The 25316-nt window shown below is 40.0% G+C and overlaps 1 protein-coding gene across 5 annotated transcripts in view; it reads left to right on the forward strand.

The window, feature by feature from the left end:
- Positions 1 to 25316, forward strand: part of LOC138815453 (cadherin-11) — a 145456-nt gene that overhangs the window by 72395 nt on the left and 47745 nt on the right. The gene's annotated exons all lie outside the window — the stretch shown is intronic.

Below are 25316 nucleotides of genomic sequence, written 5' to 3' on the forward strand. Positions count from 1 at the left end.
GTGCAAGCTCTCGTACAGTGGCTAGAAGATGCCTGTACCATCAAGGGCCTGCCAGTCTAGCTGGAGCACCCCATCACATGGGAGTGTGCCCAGATCTCTGTTCTCTTCCCCAGTCCATCACATGGGAGTGTGCCCAGATCTCTGTTCTCTTCCCCAGTACTTCTCCCCTCACCCAAAGCATGATTTTACTCATCAAAATTGCTCCAGGTCATCCATATATAGTGTTTGTAGTAAATATATAGTACTTCTTGCCTGCAATTCTAGCTACTCAGGAGGCTGAGATCTAAGGATTACTTATTATTTGAAGCCAGCCCAAGCAAGAAAGTCCAAGAGACTCTTGTCTCCAATTAAGAGCCATAAAAGCCAGAAGTGGAGTTGTGGTTCAAATGACAGAGCTCTATCTAGACCTTGAGCAAAATAGCTCAGGCACAGGACTGGGCACATGCGCAAGCACGTGCACGCACGCGCATGCACACACACACACACACACACACACACACACACACACACACACACACACACACACACACACGCAATTGCACCAGGTTGCTTCAGTATATATAACCCAAGCTTCCGAAGGTCCACTGTCCACCTATTTAAAGTCCTTCCACATCTTCTCATTCAGCCTAGTCCATCGCAGCACTCATGACAATGTGTGAGCATTTGTCTGTTTTATTTCATGGTTGACTTTTGCATGGCCCATTTCTCTCATGAGAGTATATTCCATGAGGTTCAGAGGATGGACTGTCCTATGTTCCTCTAGGACCTGAGAGTCAAGAGCCCTGCCATTCATGCTGGTAGTAAATACGTTGTGACCAAATAACAATGCAAATGCATAGTTAATGTCTCCTTTATGAATCCACGGAGATAGAATGATTGGGGTAGCCTTAGACACAACTTCAAGTAGAGGGATGGAGTCTGGGCTTCTCCACATCCTGAGATAAATCTTTACCTTTGTGTGTCTGTCTGTCTGTTTCTCTCTGGGTGATTCTTGGGCCATCATCACTCAAATTTTAGTAGCAACAGTTCTGGGAACTTTCCACTGTCTGGAAACCAGCAGCTCCATCATGGTTTTCCTGTGTGGCTATCTGTGTATTAACATGGCCTTTGGGGCCTGCTTCGACATGCCTGACCCATCTCCCAGCAGGAAAGACTGTGCATCTGTAATACTCTGGAAAATTAGGGCTGACATGTAGCTTGGTCCTCAAAGTGGTTTCACTCAAGCAAACACAGAGAATAATAGTTGTGCACTTAAATGCTTGAGTAGGTATCACGCGGAAGAATATTCTTATAATCCTTGTTTATAAAGCCTGTTAGTATGAATTTTTGAAATAGCACTTATTCCACTTTATTCTTGACAAATGGCATTTGTAGCCATTGAGATGTTTTATTTCAATTATGTGCTGGCATCGTAAGGAGAAGCTTTCTGACAATAGGGAGGCACAAGCCATTTCAATTCTGCTTCTATCACCATTCCCCCTGCTAAACTCAACTGGACAGTTCATTAAGATGAAAAATTAACAGCGTGTGCTTTGGGGAGAACGATCATGGAACATGACAGCTTGTGCAGGCCTCTGCATTCAGAGAAGCAGACAGATGACAAACATATTTGTCTTCAGAAGAAGTGGCGCTGAGCCATTCGCTCTGTACCCATGGGTACATGTGCTCATCAACTAGTGTGTTCAGCCCTGAGCTGAGGTGCTGGGGCAGGGTGCAGGGGAAAATACAGGAAAACATGACTGCCATCCTCTAAGAACATACCATCTACCTATGTGAGAAGGTTGGAGAGAAATCAGTTGTCAATTGAGAGTACCTGAGTGACTCATACCAAAGCCTGATATTTTGGGCCTCGCTGTATGTTTAACCGTAATTCAGTGTGGAAATTAAGAGAAGATTTTTTGAGGGGCCTTGAAAAATAGCAAGATGTTGATTAGTAAAATATGTTCTAAAAATAATAACTGGTAAATGGCTTCTGATATCCTTGGGGAAGATGATAATGAAAATATTGGAGAATTAGTAGGGATTCATGCATCATTTTTGTAGTTCAAATTGTTTTTATTTCCACATGTTAAGTGGTCTCTATATAAATGGAATGAAGTTTCATTGTGATATCCCCGCCAGTCCATCTAATGTACTCTGATCCTATTCACAACCTGTTACTTTTGCTTATTCTACTTACTTCCCAACATGGCATTTTGAACATAAGTTGGTGTCAGTATATCCCTTTCACATGGTATGTACTATTTTTTTAAACACCATACTTTTTAAAGGAATAGCCTTTTGATGTGTGAATTGTAACTTAATTAATCTGCAGTCATATTAAAGTACTCTCCAAATTGTCCACAGCAACATGATAGTGTGTTTTATGATATGTCCAGAGAATCAGGCTTAGTTGAAATAGAAGGGACAAAGCAAGACTAGTTTAATCCAAGACTTCTCCCACTGTGGTTAAGGATGGAGTGGATTATCTATTTTACAGAAGATGGAACTGAGGTTCCAATCAGTTTGTGCCTAATTCCAGAGACCACAGAATGGGTAAATATTGGGTTTGGGACATCGGCCCCTATCCATTCTGTTTCCTAACTCTGCTTCCCACTTGATCTAGCTGGGTTCTGGAAAAGACAGAGACTGAGTGGCAACAGCAGTGACAGAGTGCTTTCAAGTTTACCAAGTGCCCATACCTGTCCTCTGACCTGTGAGACAAGAGTATGGGCGGCTGCCCAGGTAGAGTGTATCTTGGAATACACAGGGTTGTAGAGAAAGGAGACCCTATCTCATTTTTCAATCTGCATAAAGAAAAGTGTATTTTGTTTTCCATGCACTCAGAGTTTCCTGTGTGCCATCTCCTTCCACTTGTATCTTTCTTTAAACTTTTCCATGCATTCTAGTTCTCCACTGCCAGAGAAATGTTTAAATGAAACCCTAGAGACGTGGGACCCACCGATATTTAGAAACAAAGCTTAGAAATGGATGCCCTGTCTGTTAACTAATAGGGGAATGTTTCTTATTTTCTCCTTTGTAGGGGAAGCTACACATTTCTATTATAAAGCCTATGTCTTGATTAAAGCCATTTAAAAAATCCTTATCTCCCCTGAGATTTGTGAGAAGGCTTTTGATGTCATTCTCAGCTTACCAGTGTAAATCATGGTTTACTTTCTCATCCTGCTGGACAGGATGGGAAATCTGACTCAGGATTTGTAAATACTGCTGTATTTCATTTACTTTCATGGGGACATTTTTTTCCCCCAGCAGACAGTGGAATAGAAGAGTCCCTGGAAACAGCAAAGGAGTCAGGATGCATTAACCTAAGCAGTGAGATCCAAACAAAAGCTCTGTTTGCAATCGCACCAGAGCTCAGGAGCACCACAGGCTCCGCCGTCAGGCTATGTTCAGTAAGCACAAATAAAATTAGATCTTCTGGAGTGAAAAAGGAATTGGGACTCAGCGAATGAAAGTCTCAAGGAAAGGGACTCCTTTTTTCCCATTTGTTTGCAGGTCTATTAGCTTTAAAGGAATTGAACATCAATAAACATGATTATCGTTATTACTATGAAACAATCGATGCTTCCTGAAATATATCCTGATGATGATGTTGGACTTTTGGCTTTCTTTTCCTCAGAAAAGTTGTTGGACATGTGGCCTGATTCAGGACTGGCAATGCCTGGGTTCAAGACTTTATCTATCATTCGCCATGCAAATGACTGTTGTGTTGTGTTGTTCGTTTGTTTCCCTGTTCATTTGTCTAATGTGATTCACAGAGGGGAGAATTTTATAATCGTCCAGTAATCAAAGTTTATACCAAAAGAAGCTTCACCTCTGATGTACGCAGAACAACCTTGTTCACATGGAAAAGATCCAGGAGCAGAAGCCAGAGTGATGATCATCATAGCAATCTATACAATTTCTTTCTTTCTTTTTTTTTTTTGACAGTGGTGGGGCTTGAACTGTGAGCCTGGGCACTGTCCGTCTGCTCTTCAGCACGACGCTAGTGCTCTACCACTTGAGCCACAGCACCACTTCCAGTTTTCCGAGTGGTTTATTGGAGATAAAAGGCTCACAGACTTTCATGCCCAGACTGTCTTTGAACCGTGATCCTCAGATCTCAGCCTCCTGAGTAGCTAGGATTACAGGCGTGATACACAATTTCATATACCCAGGTGTTTCTAAGTTTCAGACTGTGTAGATGGGAGTCACAGTGAATGATAGGATGCAGGTCACAGCTGAGTGACACATCTTAGCTCTGGAAGAGGACAATGGATCAGCTCATGCATGGAACTGTGGCTGTCCCATGCAGTGTTTGCCATATACTCATATGCTCCTCTCTGCAGAAGGGCCATGGGTATGGAATGTCCTAGAGAACTCAGAAGCAGTGCAGCATGACAGAGGGCAGCAGTGGGTTGTAGAAAGAGCAAGTTGATTCCTATCAGAATGTCATGTTGGCTTCTGACTGTGTGACTTTGAACAGAACGCTTGCTCTCTGGGGTGCCTGCATTTCTCTCTTGTGTAAAAAGCAAGAGGAACATAAAGACAGCTTTCTCTACTTGCAAGGCTGACAGAAGACTTACATTAGTTTACATGGAGACATTGGATTTATTTTCTTCCTTCCCCAAAGCAATACTGCACAGATCCACCTGAGCCAGAGCAGCGCTTCCACTCTGCGTTCATCATGTCAGTTTCTTTGTAGGTCAGCTTCGTGACTTCAGCCAGGAGAGTTCACCCTATAAAGCTTCAGTGTTCTCATCTTTCAAATGGATATGGAGGTATTGAGTCGGAGCTATCATAAAAGACCACAGGCTTAGTTCTTAGTGCACTCTAAGAACTTTATTATCTTAGAGTTGGATATCAGAAGTGCACAGTGGGTCCTCAGGAAGAAAGTAATATTGTTGGCAGGGTTGTGACCTTCTAGAGAGACAAGGAGAGAATTCATTTGCTTACCTTTTTTGTCTCATGGCCTTTTCTATCATCATCCCAATCTCACTTTTTTCTCTGTCTCCCTCTCTTAAGGACACTGGTCTTCTGAGGTCATCAGGATAATCTCATCCCCTCCAGACCCTTAATTTAACTCCATGGGGAAATTTCTTTTTGCCATTATAAGGTAACACATTCAGAGATTCTGAGACCTCACTTGTAGACAGCTCTTGAAGAGTTATTATTTCCACAGTAAGAAGACAAATAGTAACCAGCTCCTGGGATTGTTGCAGAGATCCAATGAATTATCGCATGTAAAACAGCTGGAGGAGTTCACCAGCACATAGTAATAACTTGGTAAACGTCCATTCTTACCTTGAGGAGAAAGTCAGATGACTAGAGCTGTGGACTTTAGTTGTGTCTGTTCCACAGGGGCTGGAGGCTTCTACTCACTTTGCTTCTGGATGGAAGCTGGTTTACAGAGAGAAAGAATCTTGTCTGAACAAAGTTTCCTTAGAAGGGTTGATTTAGTGTCACTGCTTTCTTATTTGTAAACTGAAAGAAGTGTGTTGGGGCACTTGCTTCCGGGGATTTTACTTCCATAGAGAAAATATCTATGATCTCTGATAATTGATGGATGTGTGAGTTGGTGTTTATGGTATATTGACCAGCTTCTCATTCCAAAATAATGGCAGAAACAATCATCACCGACTCGGCAGCTATATCCTTGCTTGTCAGTAATAGGGGTTCCGAATTGTGAGTGTTTCTATTCCCAGGCCAGGCTAGAGAAGGCCATCCATTTAAAGGATATTGGGCATTTTCTGTGTTGAGCAGGTCAGTAGACAGTTGAGGATAGGAAGACAGATTTCCAAACTAAAGGCCAAAGCAGAATTCTCCTATTAGAAGTTAGGTTGTTCACAGATCAAGATATGAATAAGAAAATATGGGAAGGGAATAAGTTTGCTCATATATCAAAACCTCATGGGATTCCCTCTGCATATTATTTCCCTCGCTTTGTGAGAGGAGGACATAAAAGAAGGTTGATTAATCTGCCCATGAGCAAGTAACACAGCTGGTAAGTAACCCCAGCAGGTGGAAATTGAATGCAAACTTCAACTCCAAGATGCAGCTTTTATTTCACCATGCAGTATGCTTTGATTCAAGCTCTCTGGCTTTGTCCTGTGACCTTAGCGTATAGCATTCTCTCTCTCTCTCTCTCTCTCTCTCTCTCTCTCTCTCTCTCTCTCTCTCTCTCTCTCTCTCTCTCTCTCTCTCTCTCTCTCTCTCTCTCTCCCCAATCACCTGGTCATAGCAAGTTTTATGTCAGCATTTTCTTTTTCAGCCAAAGGTTTTCCATAAGTATCTCCCTCTGGTTTGCCATCTTCTTTCTGCCCTTTATCTTCCCATCTCAGTTTTCTTAGTTTCCAAGCTGTTTCAGGCAGAGTCAGGTAATGGATGGTACCAAACAGATGGAGACTTAAGCAACTGAATGAGACTGAACTCAGCTTGTTAAGTTCAAAGTTAATTTCCCATTGACAGTGGACACCAAGGATCTGGGACACTGCCTTGGCTACAGTATTTCTGGAGGTTCTCCAGGAGCGGTGGTGGTAGGGGTGTCTGTGTTTTGAATTGTGTAAGGAATGGCATGAGGTATCAGTGTGGAGACTATATCAAGTTCCTAGAGATGCAGAATGAAAGAGGGTGCTGTGTTGAGCAGTGATTTAAGACCCTATGGAGGTGGTCTGCATTTCTTCTGGGACTCAGAAGTTGCCTCCATCAGAACATTGGAATACATGAGTTCTGGAGTTTTTGCACAATCAATCTCTCTAAGAACTACAATTCTCAAGGATTGTATATGGCCAGTGCCATATCAAATGCAGTATCTACAAGATGCTGAGCAGTTCTAAAGTCATGCCTTTGGATCAAGCCAATAGTCATTTTTTTTTCTGATGGTCACAATGCAAGAAGCTATGGGGAAAGTCAAGTGATTCTGGAGCAGAGGAAAAAAGACAAAGTGGTTATTAAGTAGGTTGCATGAAGCCAGGTGCCAGTGGCCCACACCTATCATCCTAGCTATTCAGGAGGCTGAGATCTGAGGATTGCTGTTTGAAGTCAGCCCAGGCAGACAAGTCTTCATGAGACTCTTATCTCCAAATAACCACTCAAAAACCAGAAGTGGCATTATGGCTCAAATGATAAAGTGCTAACGCTGAGCACAAAGAGGCTCAGGGACAGAGCCCCCAGACCCTAAATTCGAGCCCTGCAACTCACCAAAAGCAAAAACACACACAAAAAGAATTGCATGAGTTTGAGTTGTTAAACATGAAACTTCGAAGTGAGATTGGAGTGTCCTGGTCGTAGCGATTGTGTGATCTTGACTAAATTCTTTCACCTTTTAGAACTGCAGTCTCTTCATCTGTGATATGAGAGTAATATCAATCAACCTCACAAGCTTTGTGCACATGAATGAAAGCAGCATATTGAGTGCTCAGCCTAATATTAAGCATGGACAAGTACGTGATAATTATAAACATCCAGCATTCGCTGTATCCTCCTGGACAAGAAGCGTGGAGCAAATAGAGAAGCAGACCTGGAACTGGTTTGAGAGCCATTGACTTTAATGTAGAAATCCTCTTTTCAAGGAAAGTGTTTGCATCTCCGGGGACAGGAATTCCAGCTGCAGCTGGACTTTCAAGTTATGGCCTTTGCTTTCACTAGACGCTCTGAAAAGTAAAGAAAATGTCACACCTCCATCAGCGCAATGAGGGTAATGCTAGCCCTCATTCTTGTTGGCTGACTGCTTTATATAAACTAGCTAATGTGCATAAAAGCACTTTGTAAATCACGAAGTGCTATGCATGATGAATTATTATTTCGATTGCTCTTCTGTAGGCATTCCATAAACAATACAGAGAATTAAGAGCAGACACCACTGATCGTCCAGAAGCATGTATGCCTTTTAGGTGTATAGCTTTAAAGTATTAGTGGTCAAGATGGGTAACATTGTCCTCTGATGTTAATCTAGTAGCTGCCATGAAGAGACTGTTTCTAGAAAGGAAGGGGCTGTGGATGATGTGGTTCATCATGGCTAATTACAGCATTAAGAGGTTCTGAAGAATGGAGAAGGTGATGGTCACAAAGTCCAGGGTGTGTGACATGGGACAGGGGACTAGGAAGCCCCCTATTGAAGCTGCATGACTGCCCTGCTACACTGGTCTTCTCTCTTTCTCCTTAGGCCTCCCAGACAAGCGTCAATCAGGCTTAGGGCCTTCAATATCAGAAGGGTTTACTGGGGATCTAAAGGACACTGTCACCCAAATGCTGCAGCTTCACACCTAGCACTTCACCAACTCTGCTGGCCTTTACATTTCCAGGGTCATTTTCAACTGATTCTAGTGCTTTCTCCTGATGAACTCAGGCAGGTGATAGGAGTAGGAAACAGGATACAACCTATAACAGCTATGATGATTCGCCTGAATTTATGGCTATGTCTTTCATGTGAAGATGGGCATACCCAAACTCCAAAGACCCTCCACACACAGCCAGCTTTCTCTGGTCACTTCAGAAATGGCCATATGCATGACGCTGAGATGAAACCAGAGACATGCAACCTTGACCCTACTTGTCATGAAATGGTAGGGGCCAAGACTTGAGTACGCAGGATAATAACAGGTAGTATTGACTGAGCGTTTATGACATGGTACACTCAATGATTACCATGTTCTAAGATTTACCTCCTTCCATCCTCACATTAACCATAGGAGAAATGCTCTAATCCTATCACTCAAATTTTTCAAATGAGGCTGTGTGATGAGGAAGAGGGAGTCTATGAGCCCACGTCTCCCCACTGAAGAAGTACTTGTGGGCCTGCTGGGAGCCAGTGCCTGGGGGTGTAAAATAACAGAGAGGTAACTAGCATCATAGCAATGGGTTACTCTCTCCAGTCTAGCGCAGTCTGTAGTTCCCTTTTTCCTATCTATATTTGTGTCCTAGGGTTGCCATAGTAATGTAATACCATGCATACACATGGCTGACATGTCAGGAATTTGTTGTCTGTCGGTCTCATTAAGGTGTTGTACGTAGTTGGTGTCTTCTGATTCCGGTGAAGAAATATCTGTTTTGTGCCTTTCTCCTTCCTTCTGTCATCCAGGTACTTTTCCTTGAGTTTGTAATGGATCTTTACCTTGTGTCAAAATTTCTTCTTTTCTAAGGCCATCAGTCATATGACCTTAAAGCCTAGCCTAATGACTTGTTCTTGACTAGCTGCAAAGGCCTACATCCAATATGGAAACAGATAGTAGGAGTTAGGAGTTCTATAGCTTTAGGGGAAGTACAATTCATCTGTAGTGCTGTCCATGCTCATTTAGTGGATGATCCCTCTGTCTCTGAATGTATACACATGTACATATTCCTTCTACATACTCCTTCAACAACTATTTATTGAATGATTTAAGTGATTGGTATCCAACTGTCCACAGGAGACAAAGCATCTCTCTTTACCATCTTCATGGAGCTGAGGAGACACTCCTAGAGAATTTCAGGCTGTGCACAGAATTAGAGCTAGACTTTCATCAGTCATTCCAGATGGTCCATCTAAGGGGAAACGTGAATGTCGCCTCATTGTTCTGAGTAAATCTAAAGAGAGAACCATCAGAAGACAAATATTAATATTTGATTGGCTTTATTTTCATGCTCAGAGTTGCAACTCATCCAGGTCTTGGCAAGAGTGGTTGGATTTCTCAATGACCGTATGTATTTTGTTTTGCTTTTCTTCCTTTTTGTTTTTTCCCCTCTAGATGACTTGTTGGGTTGTGTCACAGACCTCTCAGACCAGGCCCTACAAGTAGGCTTTTTTTTTTTTTAATTTTTTAACCAAGGGCTAATTCTTATTAGATAGAAGAACTATTAGCTCATGCTCTGCTTAATTAAGCTTCACTTAATGGGCAAACGTTTCCTTTCGCAGCCTTTCTGTCATTTCATCAGTTATTTAAGGCAGTTCATTTCACAGCAGGGGCAAAAAGGGAGAGAAAAGAAGAACAAAAAAAAAAAAAAAACCTTCTCATTTGCTCAAACTCAATTGGTCTGAGGAAAAGCGTGGCTGTCTAGAAGTTGCCTAATTGCTGCCATGATCCTGAGCGCAGTTGCTTATTTAGTCCCAACCTTCTTATTGAAACGCTAATCAGGACTAGGTCTTACCTCTTGATGAATGATTTTGTAAAAACTTGATATTTCTCATTTTAGCTAGGAATGCCTTCGTACAAGTATAATGTCGCCGAGACTGAATGGGAAGATAACTAATGCCCTTAATTTTGTAAAGAGGTGTGTGATTTGGCACATACAGTACAGATCAGGGGGAATCAGAAAGGAATTAATTTCCCCCTTTGCATAAACACCTCCTCTTGTCATATCACGAGCTGCTTTTCTTTCTTCAGCTGTTTTTTTCTTTTTTTTTTCTGGAGTTTCAGAGAGCACTTGGCGCATGAATGTGGGTTTATTTCCTGTACTCAGGGTCAAATTTAGGTGATGCATTTTATCTAATGTCAGAACTTTGGGGGAACTTAAAAGTTTTCTGAATCTTGTCAAGCTACGAATAATGTTCCCTACCTCACAGGATGACAAGGATTAAATGCCATTCACACTTCTTGCTCAAGGTCTAACATTGTTGGTGGACAATGCAATGTTATGGCCCTTCCTCTCTGCTCCTTGTCCCATCCTCCATCAACCCTTGTGAGTGGGACCTAGGTGTTTGATTGTCCCCAAAGCAGTCCTAAATCTGAGCCATCTGTACTCTGATGCTTCGAAGGGTGTAGCACACTCCAGTGGAAGCTGGCTAACCAAACAGACAGCTATTTATTTTGACTGGCTGATTCCAAAATGAAGGGCATTTGATTTTTTTGCAAGGCTCCCTCACTTGTGTCTGGATTTCCATCATTGTAGGTCACAGCATAGTATGAAACTAAGCATTTTCTTTACTTATATATTAGCCAAAAAATAAAAGTGTCATTGTTATATATTTTTTTATCCTTTATCCCTCCCTTGAGTAGTCAACCCCCTGTGTTTTTATAGCCCCGGATTCCTGAGTTCACTGGACACATTATATAATCTCATTTCCTAGGTACCTGCTTATGCTGAATTGTCTGTATGAGTTGCTAGCGTCTACCTTGGACATCTGGTTCATTTGTATAATTGAAGATTAATTTTGATTTGCTGCTTTATATTAAGTCTTCCTTGATAAACTACCTCTTTTTTTCTTGTAATTTTGTTTCTTTAAGTAATTATACAAAGGAGTTACAATTCAACATGTCGGATTATGAGTACAATGCATCTTCATCAACCAATCTCGGTTCTATTTTTCACATATTATACACTGATTATTATGACTGCATCCTCTTGCTTTTTTTCCCTTTATTTGTCTATCCCCTCTTAGTATACCTAGTTTGGATGAGTTTCTTCTGAGACATCTTCTGTGAGCCATAATTGTACTGTGCACATTGTGTTTAGACTATTGCTTTGGGCCGCTTCTCAGGCTGCAAAGATTCTCATGTCCTAATGACATTGTCTTGTGACATTGTCCTGTTATGGTTTCTGTTTAACATAAAACCAGGATCCCAGTCTTGACTGAGGTCCTATTGGCTAAACGTATTTCTATTACTTTTGGTATGTGTGAGCAAACATGTAAGGAAAGATCTTGAAAGCTGCCCATTAATCCTGTATTGTACATGCTTCTCATACCAATGATCTTGACTCTGGGATTTGAGGGTAATTATTTTCTGAAAACCAGTACCAACTCAGAGGATGAAAGAGAACATTAGCTATAATTCCTCAATCAATTAGCACTATAGGTAATCCTTTCATCCTTAGGCCTTTTACACAGTAGGTCACCTGTCAGTGTGGAAAGGCCTGTTCTATCTTCTCTAGGGAAATTGGAGATCTTAACCTGGATTTCTCTGACCTCGGTTACATGATTTGAAAAGTTCCCGAACTGTCAACATTTCTTTGAATCTGATCTCCTCTGCTCAGGGAATGTACTACTGTGGGGACCTACCAAGAGTATTCGCAGTTCATAGAGATTAGAGCTGGAAAGAAAGTGATTCTGAAATTTACAATAAGAACAACTTAATGCTTGAAGTTTGACTTACCTAAACCAGGTGTGTTGAAATATCCAAGAATCTAAGCACTAAAAAAGCTGTGGCCAGGAAGATTATGGTGAGCTCAAAGCCAGCTTGAGGTTACATTTATTATTTGACAAATTGGCTTGCAGAGAAAATTTAGAGCTCCAGTTAGCCTTGCATTTATTATAGGCAACAAATAATTATTTGTGTATAAGGCTTCAAAGTTGTATGCGACATACTTGAGGAAGAGACAAGTAACTATATCTACTTTTGTGAAATTCAAATGAAATCAGAGATCAGAGTTCTATATAAATACGTGTTAGAAGCTTTCCCTTCATTAGAGACAAAACCCCTCATTATGCCATGGGAATGCCAGAGATTGAGCCATTATCCAGGGTTTTCAATTCCCCAACCACTATTTAATTTTCTTTCTTTCTTTTTTTTTGCTAAATACTTGTAATTAAATAGTTTTTCTGTCTTGACAGGACATATTTTTTGCAAATGTGTGATTATTGCTAGAAATCTCATTCATCTTAGCAAAGCAAAAGTTGGCTTAATATGGACTTCAACTCCAGACAAATTAGCCATGTGAAGACAGTTATAGCATGAGTATGTGATAGAGGTTTTTGAATTAGAGACACCATACATCTGGTTGGAGAGGTCAGGATCCTAATGATGCCAGATCTCTAAAAGTACTGGAGGGTTTTGTTGTGTAGGATACTGGAAAAGTAACACACCAATGGAGGATAACCAAAGCTACATGAAGGATAAAGACAAGCTATTTATTCTAAGGCTATTCATTTAGCTGGTGTAACACAACATCCAAGATGTCTCTATATCAACCTTCCATTCTCCATGCTTACGAAGGAGCTGATTCAAAACTTTTTAGCCAGTTATAAATGATACTCTTCTATCGTCTGTTCTGTAATCTGCATTTCTTCTCATCCTGCTTTCCTTGTTTCTTTTGAAAACAATTTACATTTTTTAAATCAATGTGGTTGGTTATTATTATTCTCAGGAAAAACAATACCATCTTTCTTCCTCTGTCTACTCAGAGTTCAATATTATCGCCAAGTTTTGGATTTGTAATTATTTGAAGGAGCTGCCACTTTTAAACATGTTCAACAAAATATCTATGATGTGTGTGTGTGTGTGTGTGTGTGTGTGTGTGTGTGTGTAGCTACAACATCTATAAAGCTTTAACACTTAAGATCCCAATGTCCTAGATCTGGGTTGTTCCAAAGAGTATACATCTTGAACTATGCATAGCCACAATGGAGAAACAGTGAGAGGCAGGAAGCAGCATCACTTACTGTGTCTTTCCTGCACCCACATAGAAGTAGGACTCTGAGCAGTAGGCAAAGATGCAAGAGTCAGGGGCCAACCGCAGGAAGAATGAAACTGCTACATCTTGAACAGAGTCTCCGAGCTCTAAGCACTCAAACTGAGCGTCTCAGCAGAATGGCAGTCACAAGGAGGACCAGGCAGTGGGTTTCCCAGGAAACAAGGCGTGAACTTGTGTTATGGAAAACAGGGCCACATGAGAGGGAGGTGGCAGTCCTCCTCCCATTTCTATCTTACAAAATTATACTGCAGATCCATTTCCTGTTTCCTTTATTTGTGACATCGCCATGCTGCCTTGACAGTTTCTTAACTTGTCTTGATGCTTATATTAGTACCTCATTTTTGTTTCCTGGTCCTTGGGCTAAACTCAGGGAGTGGGTGCTGTCCTTGAGCCTCTATATACTCAAGGCTTGTACTCTGCCACTGGAACCACAGCACCCATTTCTGTCTTTCTCTGAGTAGTTTACTAGAGATAAGAGTCTCACGGGGCGGGGAAGGTGGCTCAGTGGTAGAGCACTTGCCTTGCATGCATGAGACCCTCAGCACCACATAGGCAGAAAAAGCTGCAAGTGGCACTGTGGCTCAAGTGGTACAGTGCTAGCCTTAAGCTGAAGAGCTGAGGGACAGTGCTCAGGCCCAGAGTTCAGTCCCCATGAATGACAAAACAAAAGAGTCTCACGGACTTTCCTGCCCAAGCTGGCTTTAAACCATGATCCTCAATCTCACATTGCTGAGTAGCTAGGATTACAGGCATGGACCACTAGTGCCTGACCTGTTCTGGAACTGTTATTTTTCTCTCTGTGAGTGTATTTGTTTAAAACAACAATCTTGCAAGTTTTGACCTTTCCTTTATTGGTGTGGTGTGAGTTAGAATAGGATGGTGACAGCGAAATCCTTGAAATATCTTAAATTCTACAGAAATGGAAGAGATGAAGGATGCCAGTTTGGATGGGGAATTTGCAGAAAATCCAAGCCAGGGATTCAGAAGCAGGTGTAGTCTGGGAACCAGACCAAGTCATGTTTCTGTGGTTTTCTGGGCAGCCATCCTAGAGATCCAGTCATATACATTTCTATCATGGGCACCTATACAGGAAGATAGCAAGTCCTTGTTGGTTCATAGTAACTGTGTTTTGTTTTTTTAAAACTTTCTTCTTCCTGGTAGATTGAGGAGAGCTCTGGTTCAAGGGTGCTTTCCCTTAGAGAAGAATGGCAAAGAGCATTTTCTGCACAAGAAGTGGTGCCAGGGGGTTGCAAATTCGGCCTTCTAGCAAAGCAAATCTCTTAGGGAAAAATGCAATTTTTCTATATAGGTTGTAAAATTTTTTTGAGAGTATTGGCAAAACATATTCCTGTCTTTTCAATAGATCCGCATAAGGAGATTTGATGTTTCTTAGCACTGTGTAAACTCCTCCTTCAGGAGTACTGGATTTCTTTGACCATGATTATTAGCTCATGATATCTCACAGAGCCGTCTCTCCTGTTGGAATGGCTCCATTTGTTAGAAGACATCTATCAATTGGCTGCCTTCCTACAGTTCTTCACACTGCTTGCATTTTATTACTTATTAGCACCTTCCTTAGACATGGAAGGATGAAGTCTAAAATTTTGTTTTAACGTGAAAAATGTGTTGAGAGAATGGTTTGAAATTTTTGATTCATTTATTCAGAAGGTTTTTGGAGAAGTTGACTAGCCTGTAAGGTTCTTGAGTATGAAGAATTCTTAGCACTGAACTATTTCAGGAATCCAAGCATTCACAAATTTTTCCTAAGTGGTTGCTGTAAAGGTAGAGGGTTACTGAGTTCTCATTATCTCCAGAGAGCACAAGCTTGGAGAATTACAGAGAAATAGACTGTAGCACCATGTTAATGAGCAGAAGCCTCCAAATATGCCACATGGAAGTTTCAAATCACATTTTAGGCACTAGCTAGTCATATGAACCGAATTGAGCTTGTTCGGCTATAATACAATCACACTCTTGTTTCCTTATTTGGGCAGTAGAGGCAATAATATAACATCGATAGTGTTGGGGTAACTGTGGTTCAATGTGGCTGTCTCTTAGGGACTAAAGATGATTTACGAAAACACTGGAGAGAAATAGATTGGCCAGAGTATGTCTTACAGTGTTTGTTACATAGTAGGTATGCAATAAGAAGCTGACTAATAGATGAAAACTCAGTGAAAGTTTGCCCACCAATGGATGGAGCTGTTTTAAGTGGAGATTTAATGGATGATGAGTGACTAGTCAAGATGGCCTAGCAAAACTCATCCGGACAGGAGAGGTCACACTTCCCATCCAGCAGAGTTTTCCACCCTCTCTGTAACTGTTTTGTTCTCATCCTATAGCATGGATAACTGAGTGGCCCAGAGTTCCTACAGATGGATTTCTGATCCGTAGTTCTCTTGAGTCTGTGACTCATGAATACCAGATTTTCTTGCTGCAAGCAGACATCTACCCTCTCCCTACCTTATACAGCATCTCCTAGGACAAGGAGCTGAGGTCAGAATGCCCACTGGTCAACACTAAAGAAACGCTGTGGTCGGAGTAAACAAAAAGACTGTGCGAAGACACAAAAGAGAGCCATTTAAAATACCCAGCGAATTCAAGATCCCTGGGATACCAAAGGAAAGAATCACATCTCCTTCCTGTTAATAATAAAAGATGATTTACATTTATCTACGATCTACAATACTAAAGGCTAAAAAGTCAAAGCTTTTAAAATTAGCTAAAGAATTCTTAAGTTGTAACTACTGTCAGTATTTTATCATCTTTATAAAGAGTTTTCCAGTGCATTATGTCATTCGACCCTCCAATTAATGTGAGACTGAGAGAGGTCAGGCATTTGTCATCCTTTTCTTCCTAAGAGAAAGTAGACTCAATCGAGGTAAAGTGAGTTGTCAGCTGTCAGTCTTGCCAGAGTCTCCTGAGCTGAAGCCTCCTTCGGGTGCGAGGAGATTATGGGCACTGGAGCAGGAATTTCCACGCCTGCTGCTGGTCTGGACAGGCATCTGTTAGGTATCAAGATGTCACACATGGTTTTGTTTGTCTTTTCTTTTACTTCCTTTATTTTCTTTTTGATTAATACAGCAGAGTTGCTTTTCAAAGAAATTGCACTGAATCTATCTTTCTGTACTGTTCGCTGTAGAATGCAGGGCCAGTGTGCTCAAGCCTCTCTCTACCTACTCTACCTCTTTATCCGTTGATATTTTTTCAGGGTTTCTGCTGATCATATATGATCTAAAATGCAGAAAAGGCTGAGATCTTTGTACATAGCACGAGGAGTTAAGGGCAGGCCTCCAAATGCTAGACCCAATATTCTTTGGGCACTTTTATTTATGGAACAGATGTTTTATGATTCAGATGATGATTTTGAGTCCCTGAGATCAACACTTGAGTCGTGGAATTTTTGACCATGATTAAAAATCTCCACTTGAAATGGATGAATACGTTGACAACTTCAAATAGTATTAGTGTGTGCAGAAATTTTGTACTAGGATTTAAGTTAAAGGCCACAAGCATCTAGCTACTGTCCAAAAGAACGGTGCAACTCTTTTTTTTTTTTGCAGATTTCCTTATACTTTTTTATTTCTTTTTTTTTTTAATTTAATTTTATTTTATTTGAGAACATACTGTACAGAGGGGTTACAATTACATGGACAGGATAATGCATACATTTCTTACCAAGCATTGCATCCTCCTTTGTTTACCCTTCACCTCCCTTCCCAGCCTCCCCCCTCCCCCCCACCCAATCATACCCCCCTCCCCCCCCACACCGACATTGTAAAGCTGGTTTTGACATGACATTTTGCACTTCTCATTGTTGCAACAGGTCCACCTGAATCCTTAAACGACTTGTTTGTCCCCATCTCCTCCACATGTTATACTGACATCAAATATAGTGAAAGCGGGGGTTACAAGAACGGTGCAACTCTTATCCAACATAGCTCAATTTTGAATGTCCATTAGGAGAACCACCTGGAACTTTAAAAACATTATATTCTGGGTTTCATTGGTTTTAATTCATTTAGGGTAAGGGCAATGGGAGCTTTAAGACTCTCTAATGTTCATTCAAGGTTGAGAGACACTAGTGTGGATATTCAGTTCCATGAGGCAGGGATAATGTTAATTTTATGTTCCATTATACCAGGGTCAAAGAATTCATTTAGGAATTAGTAATCATCTAAAATCTTAGACATTTAATATATTTGGGGAAGAGGAAGATGTGTTCAGAGGCAAATTATAGTTGCAAGTGCCCTTATGATCTTTTATTTAAAAAAAGACAGTAATTCAAAGAAAGGAAATGGGAAGGGGGAGAATGAGGGAAAGAGAGACACAGAGAGAGAAATAGATAGAGAGATATCTTAGCAGTAATAGTTCTGGTAAGAAATACAAAATAAGTCTTCTTTTTCCTCTCATATATGCATTTGGAACAATAGATGTTTCTGCCAGGCAAATAAAAATTCATGTCTGTGATTCTCAATAGGATTAACCTGGGATTATGGAGAATCTAATTAAATGAACCATATCATGTGAGAGCCACAAAAGACACTTGACATTGCCTATGAAAGTCTTGCCTGTCTGAGAGTGCTAGGCATATTTCTATAAACAGGCTCCACGCACATGCCAGACACTTGACTAGTTTGCTGTATTTCTTTACTTTTATTCCATTCTTTATTTTTTAAAAACAGCCCATTCCTGATAAGTGACATTAATACATTGAAGAGAAAATTTGGGCTTCAAAGGTTGGCTTCTTTAAAGTAACAATGAGATAATTATGAAGCCTCCTAACAATAAATTGTGAAGGAGGGGGATGATATATTCTCTGTACAGGAGCAGATGTACATAAAAACCATTTAAAAACATGGTGGTGGTTTGTCTGTGCTTAATGGGATGGGGTGGTCCACGCAGTCACATTTGGGAAGATAACTCTATAATCCCCACCACCACCCATACATTCTGTCAAAAATCCAGCTTTCTGGAATTACCAGCAGCTTGACTCTACTTCCAGCTTCCACAGCATCCACTCACTGTAATTAAGCTATCTGGATGTGTGTCAATCTCAGTAGATGGAGGGTCAACAAGATGAACTCTTTAGGATCGTTAAAGCCTTTTCAGGCTCTCTTTCTTTGGTTTACTCTGAGAGAGTAGTTCCTTGAGCTTTAGTCCAATCCCTTCTGATTGCTAAGCCCACACTCTCAACTGCTCTGCACACTGCCAATGCCTATCTACATTTCACTGGCATATCTATGAGACTTCAGACCCAGTCAATCACCCAAACTAAAACCCTTCGTAAGTTCTCATTGCTCATTCACAGATTCAGATTCTTCAAGCTGGAACTCAAGATTTACTGCAGAAGTATTTTTGCTTTGCACAAACCAAGAGGATACTGCCGCCATTATATTCCATGTTAGTGAGGATTTGGCAGGGGTTGACCCTACCAGATGGGTCTCATCCTCCTGATATATAGAAAGAGAAACTTAGTTCCCAAGAAAGAGGTGCTTTAGTTAAAGGTGCATAGCTGTTCACTAGCTGAACCTATACTGAAGTACATGTAGCTTGCTTTGTTTGGGCCTAGGGATTTTGCTATGGCTCAATCTTCTTTGGAAATTCAGATAAGGAGACATTTTCTAGAGCTGAACCAATAGTCTCCACAAGCACACTATGTTAGCCTGGACCAGAAGAAGAACTTCCCCTAACTTTTTCTCCTTGATTATTATAATTTTCTCAATTAGGTTCATTGGCTTATAAAGCCCTCATGTTAGCTCAGCCAAAAGGTGGTGTATTGTTATCCAATGGAAAGGGTGTTGTAGTTTGACTTCATAGAACTTCAAAAACAGAAGATCAGTATGTCTGGATTCCAGAGAAATGACAGCTGGCAAGCAATCTCTGGGTGCCAACATCTTCAGAGACCAGGACCACATAATCTGCCATTTGCAGGACTCAAAGACAGAGGCCATATTTTATTTTAATATTTTTATTGTAAAAATATTGTACAGAGGGGTTACAGTTACATGAGCAAGGTAATGAGTACATTTCATATCAAGCATTGTTGCCTCGTCGTTTGATTTTCCCCTACCATCCCTTCCCTCCCATCTCCACAACTACACTCCTCCCTCTTAAATTGTAAAGTTCGTTTTCAACATAGTGTCTTGTACATCTCATTGTTACAGTGGGTCAAACTGTATCCCTATTTAAGCATTTTGCTTTTTCCTTTATGCTCCCCAAATCAAAGAAATGTATATACAAGATGCAGGGCATTGACATACAGTGAAAACAGGTGGTATACCATGGGGGAGGAACATACAAAGAAACAAAAAAATTCACTTGGTACATTATAAATACATTAGAACAATAGCAAGAAAGAGAAAATCCCTATCTTGGGATTCATTTCACTTAACATCATCTTATCTGGTCATATGTACATAGCTTTTGACCTTTTCTGCTTATCTCAGACATATACTAGTTATTGCAAATAAGGGAAACCATGGGACCTATGTGTCTTTGGGCCTGGCTTACTTACCAGCACAACTATGTTTACTGCAGCATTATTTACCATAACTAAGATAAGGAACCAACCCAGATGCCCCTCAGTAGATGAATGGATCAAGAAAATGTGGTATACACACACACATACACACACACACACACACACACACACACACAATGGAATTCTGTGCCTCCATCAGGAAGAATGACATTGTCCCACTTGTTAGGAAATGGAAAGACCTATTTTATTTTTTAATCAAAACCTAGGTTATATTCGTTGTTACTTGGTAGCATCCCTTGCTGACTCTAAAGCATTCTGGTTTTCTCTCATTTAAGTTTCCTAGAGAATGTGATTCTTCCACCTTATCATTTGGGGCCAAGTCTATGTACGCAAGCTGAAATAATTAATGGTGGGTCTGGCTGTCACTCTAGTGAGAGTAGTTTGGTCAGCTCTGGGTACAGTAGGAGTGGAGGAGGCTATAGGTGTTAGAGACTGGGTATAGGTGTTTGTATGTAAAAGACTGGAAGAGGTGCTTATCAGAAGGAAGGACTATTAAAAATTTGCCTATAGAGGTGTGGTCACTGATTTCTTTGTCCTGTTTGTACACTTCACATCATGCAATTATTCATCTGCTTAGAACAAGGTCTCTTCATTGTTTGAGTACAGTGTACAGATCAGAGGTACATTGGTACCTATATATATATAGATTTGGCCCCAACCTGGCACTGTGCAAAATTATTACTGAACAAAGGAATGAGCAGATAAAGAAAGATTTGTACATTGTAACTACTCATAGACAAAGGGAGTTTTACCTATAAGGCCTTTCATATAAAAAATAATGTTACATTATGTTAAATGTCTGTTTGTCATGGTCACTTTGCCCTAATCTTCCTTCAGGTAGTATTGCTCAGGCAATAGAAAAATTGCAAGTAAAATCTAGCTTTTGTTCCACATATAAGCATTTTTCATAGTGAAGAATGACACTACTGACAGTGTTATTTCCTGTATGTGTTGATGTATTTTACTCATCTTAATGATAAGCATTTAAAAATATTACAGTGAGTAAAAGATGTTCTTAGGGATTGAATAAATTTTTCATCGCACATATAAGACATGATTGTCATTTAAAGATGATTTAATCACTGAAGAGATAAAATAGTCACTGAATGAATCTGCCAGCATTGGGGTCTGAGGTCTCAAGTTGGATTTCCTGAATCCTTGCAGCCATAAAGCCCTGAGAATAGAAGAGCTGATTGTATAGGCAGTGAATAAATGAAATTCAGTATCACCTAAAATTCTGAGGTTCAAATAATTCTTGGGAATGGATCATACAGTCTTCTTTTATTGAAGGTTAGGTGTACGGACTTCTAAGAGTTTCAAAACATACCAAAATATCCCACAGTTAGATGCAGGTTTTGCATTCAGCTAAACTTGAATTTGCGTTGCAATATTTCCTCCGATGCACTACGGTGGACTTGAGTAAGTTACTTTCCAACTCTGAACTTCAGTTTTCTTATATTTAGAATCTGAGAATATCATGTACACAGTTTTGCTGAAAATGGAATAAAACCAAGGAGGGAGTAACAATGCTCAATAGGAATTGTACACAGTACCTTACTCATGTAACTGTAACCTTTCTGTTCAGTATCTTTACAACTAAAAAAAAATAAAAAAGAAAATGGAATAAAATTGTTGTACCAAAGCATGCTGGCCAGTAGAGCACTACTATTATTATTCAGTTCTATATAACTCATAGTGACACAGCTCAAATTTTGACCAAGATTTGTATGCCATTTAGGTAGTAAATCATCTTTTTATGATCAAAGCTCAACTCCTACGATTCTGTTTCCCCACAAGCAAAGAATCAGATTTACTTTGGAGAAGAGCTACTGTCAGTTTTTGCCACAAACTATAATATTCAAACTTGGTATTTGAGAGTGAAGCAACATATATCATAGCACTTTTGTATTCTTCATGATCTATTTTACACCTGAGAGGAGGTGATTACTCCAAGATTATGCCTTTCTCCAAGTATAGAAATCAGGGAAGAAGAATTTTGATTCAATAATTCTTGTAATACTTGCTGTCCCCTTTCTCTATGATTTTCACAGACAAGGCATAATTCCTGTGATTTGATTTGAAAGGGGAGACCAGCTCAGTGCTGAGTGATGAGATCTGAACGGGGAATAAAATATGCTTGAATTAATTTGCATAATAGAATCCAATTGGTTACAAAGCTCTATTTGTTGAAGGGCAGGCTAAAGCCCCTGCACTCACCAACAAGGGGATATTGCAGATACAGAAATGGGATTTTGAGTTTTGGTGCCGACCTTCGATATATTCTTAATGTAATAATAACCTGCCTTTAGCTGTAAATTAGCTACCTGGAAATAAAAAGAAAAAAATGGGTCAGTCAGCCTGATCCTTCTGGCTCTGTGGGGAGGAAAAAGCTGAAAACCTAAATCCGCTTGCTTTTTGCTAAGCGTTTTTGTCTTTCTCTCTCTCCCCGATAACAATTTCCAGCAGGAGTCCAAATATACTTAAACACCCATATATGTCATTTTCTTTTACAGAGACAAAAGCAGGCCCAGCAACAGAACGTTATGCTCAAGGCATAGTAGTTTATGGCGGGCTTCTCTGCTCTGAAGATGGAGGGCTGAGCCTTCCACTTTGAGCTGGTGATTTTGCAAATCCATTTTCCTGTCATGTTATTACCCCCGTGCCTTTCACCAACATTTGTTTTTCGCTCTGAGCAAAGTGTTCCCATCATAAAATGAAGTCCCCCTATATGTGTTAGTGGAACCCCAATGTTTAGGCGTCCTGGTATGTAGCAGCTGGAGAATGCTTAATGGAAGGATTGTTCAAGATCTGCCTTGGGGGTCTTTATTAAAACTAATTAGAACATTGATATATTCTCCTAATTATTACTGATGTCAAGGTCTCCTTAGGAGGGCAGTCTTCTATTAATTTTCATGTGAGATTCCTGCACAGTCTCTACCACTAAATGAATCCATCAGTTTTCTATTGTAGAAACAGTTCTTTCAGAGAAACAAAACTAAACATAGAAGAGATCTCTGAGTATATCAATTAGCCTATATACTTAGACATTCTGAAATAGAGATTTAACAATAAAAAAACCAAAGCTATCATTCATGAAATATAGAGCAATAAGGGTATGACCAGGAGTGGCTGGTATAATTGTATTTTGTTCACTTTCTATTTGACCATTGTTATGAAGTGCTTTCTCTTTTTTATCTGGTTAGTATGTTTTGCTCATAGTCTAGTTACTGCTCATGTGCCAAAAATTATTATCATGATAAAGCTATTATATGCATATAGGAATGTTTTTCCAAACTAGATGTCCAACCTTCCCTTAGAGAGTCAGGATCAGGTAGAAGGTTAGGGGACAGGTCCTGAATCTAAACATTCTCAGCTCCTTCACTGGCTGTTTTTCTAATCTTGGGCAAGTTACATGACTATGGCATATCTCAGAGTTATTTACCTCTAAAATGGGAATGATAATAATATTTTGTAGAGGCAGTATGATGATTTCATGAATTAACTCAAGGGAATTCCTTACAATAATACTTGATTTAACAGCTCATGTTGTTAAATGGAGAGACTGAGTTAGGGAGGATTACAGTTTAAGGCCACCTGGCAAAAAGTTTACAAGAGCCTCCGCCCCCCTTCCCATCCCAACAGACAAGGTTTGTCCTCTGAACTATGCTGGATGCGTACATTGGAGGCTATACAAGCTGGCCTGAGCCAAAAACAAAACCCTATTTGAAAAAAAAATGAGAGCATAAATGAGGCCTAGCAGGTACAAGGACCCAGTACTGTCAAAAATGATAGGTACTTAATACCGAATAAGCTATTACTCATATTTTCGTAATAATCGTATTATAGGTATACATAGAATTCTAGTTTTGCCTTTCTTATCACATTCAGATGTCTTTAATCACAGTGTGCACTCTATTTCCATATGAACGTTGAAAGCAAATAGCCAGAAGTATTGGTCAATGTTTAATAGATGTAAGAGCCTAGTTCAAATCCCATCTCTGCTATTATTAGAAGCCCACCCTAGAACAAGTCGCTTAGTTTATCTTGGTCCCCATTTCCTTATCCTTAAAAAAAGGAGAGTACCTACTCATAAACTTTTTACAGAGATCATATTCATAAAATTTCAGAACAATGGCTTAAAATAATTCACTAAACATAACTTTATTCCAGAAGCGAATCAGTAACAAGTCTTAAAATTGATCTTACACAAATCTGAGATAGTCACTAAAATAACTGTTATGTATTATAGATCATCTGCACAAAACAATGAGTCAGATTCTTTCTAATAGAAGACAGTAGGTGGTGTGATCTTTTTGACCAAGGGTGAAGTTCATTGTTTACGGGTTACATGGACATTCAAATTCCTGAGTATTAAGTTAGACTTCTTTTGTTTTGTTGGTAAGAGGGGGAAAAGTTGTCATCTGGTTGCAACACTTTAGTGTCAGAAATAATCATGCTTTGCAGCAAAATGGCAGCCAGAAGAAAGAGGTGCAGAAACATCGACTTTAATTAAAGTATTTCTTTCAAATACACTTCACAGTTTATAAGCAGGAATAATTTATCACCATGTGAGTGAATGCTTAATACTTGGCATGATACAAAATGGGCAGGGATTTTGTTACTTATATGTTCTTTGCTCTCTCTTGCTTGATGAATTTCTGTAGAGGCAATACTAAGTTTGACATGAGCTGTGTGGCTTATATCATACATTTTGTGGATGGCCTAGTTTAAGAGCAGGTCTTAGCTATCTCTATATAGGTATCAGTTACTGGTTAGGCTATCCATTGTTTATCTATTTGTCTGTCTATGTCATCTACGTATCTATCATCTATCTATCCATTGTCTATAATATAATGCCGACTGTTAAGAATACAGTGTTTGAATCAGCTACCTCCATCATCAATCATCATCTCTCTGATAGCTGGGAAGAGATTGGTAGAAAATTTCAGTCAACAGTTTCTTCTTATAGAGAAAGAGGAAAAGCCTGACAAGAAGGAATGGACAAGGTTCTAAGACAAATTATTGGCACCTTCTGGACCAAATCCCAAGCTCCCTCACGGAATCCCAGAGCTCTTCCTATCACTGCCTTATTTTAGGATCTCCTCTCTCCTCCAGCCATCTCTCTGCTCTTTATACATAGTCCATTTTGCTTATGGAAAGCATCATTTGATATATTATTAAAATGCTGCATCTGAGGATGCAGCTATTAAATAATTATACTTCTTATCCTTTATGTATTTGTTTGAGCCTAGGCATTCCTTTACCTCACTATATTCTCAGGGCTGGCTTCAAACGCACAATTCACCTATCTCACCCTCCCTGGGATTACAGAAGTACCTGATCCTGCTGATACATATAGCCTCTTCAAACTTGTCTTTCTCTTGCACAGGCTTTTTACTAACCCCAG

This window comes from Dipodomys merriami, unplaced genomic scaffold (genome assembly GCF_024711535.1).
Source record: "Dipodomys merriami isolate MVZ:Mamm:240054 unplaced genomic scaffold, mDipMer1.0.p SCAF_64, whole genome shotgun sequence".
In the NCBI taxonomy this organism is placed as follows: domain Eukaryota; kingdom Metazoa; phylum Chordata; class Mammalia; order Rodentia; family Heteromyidae; genus Dipodomys; species Dipodomys merriami.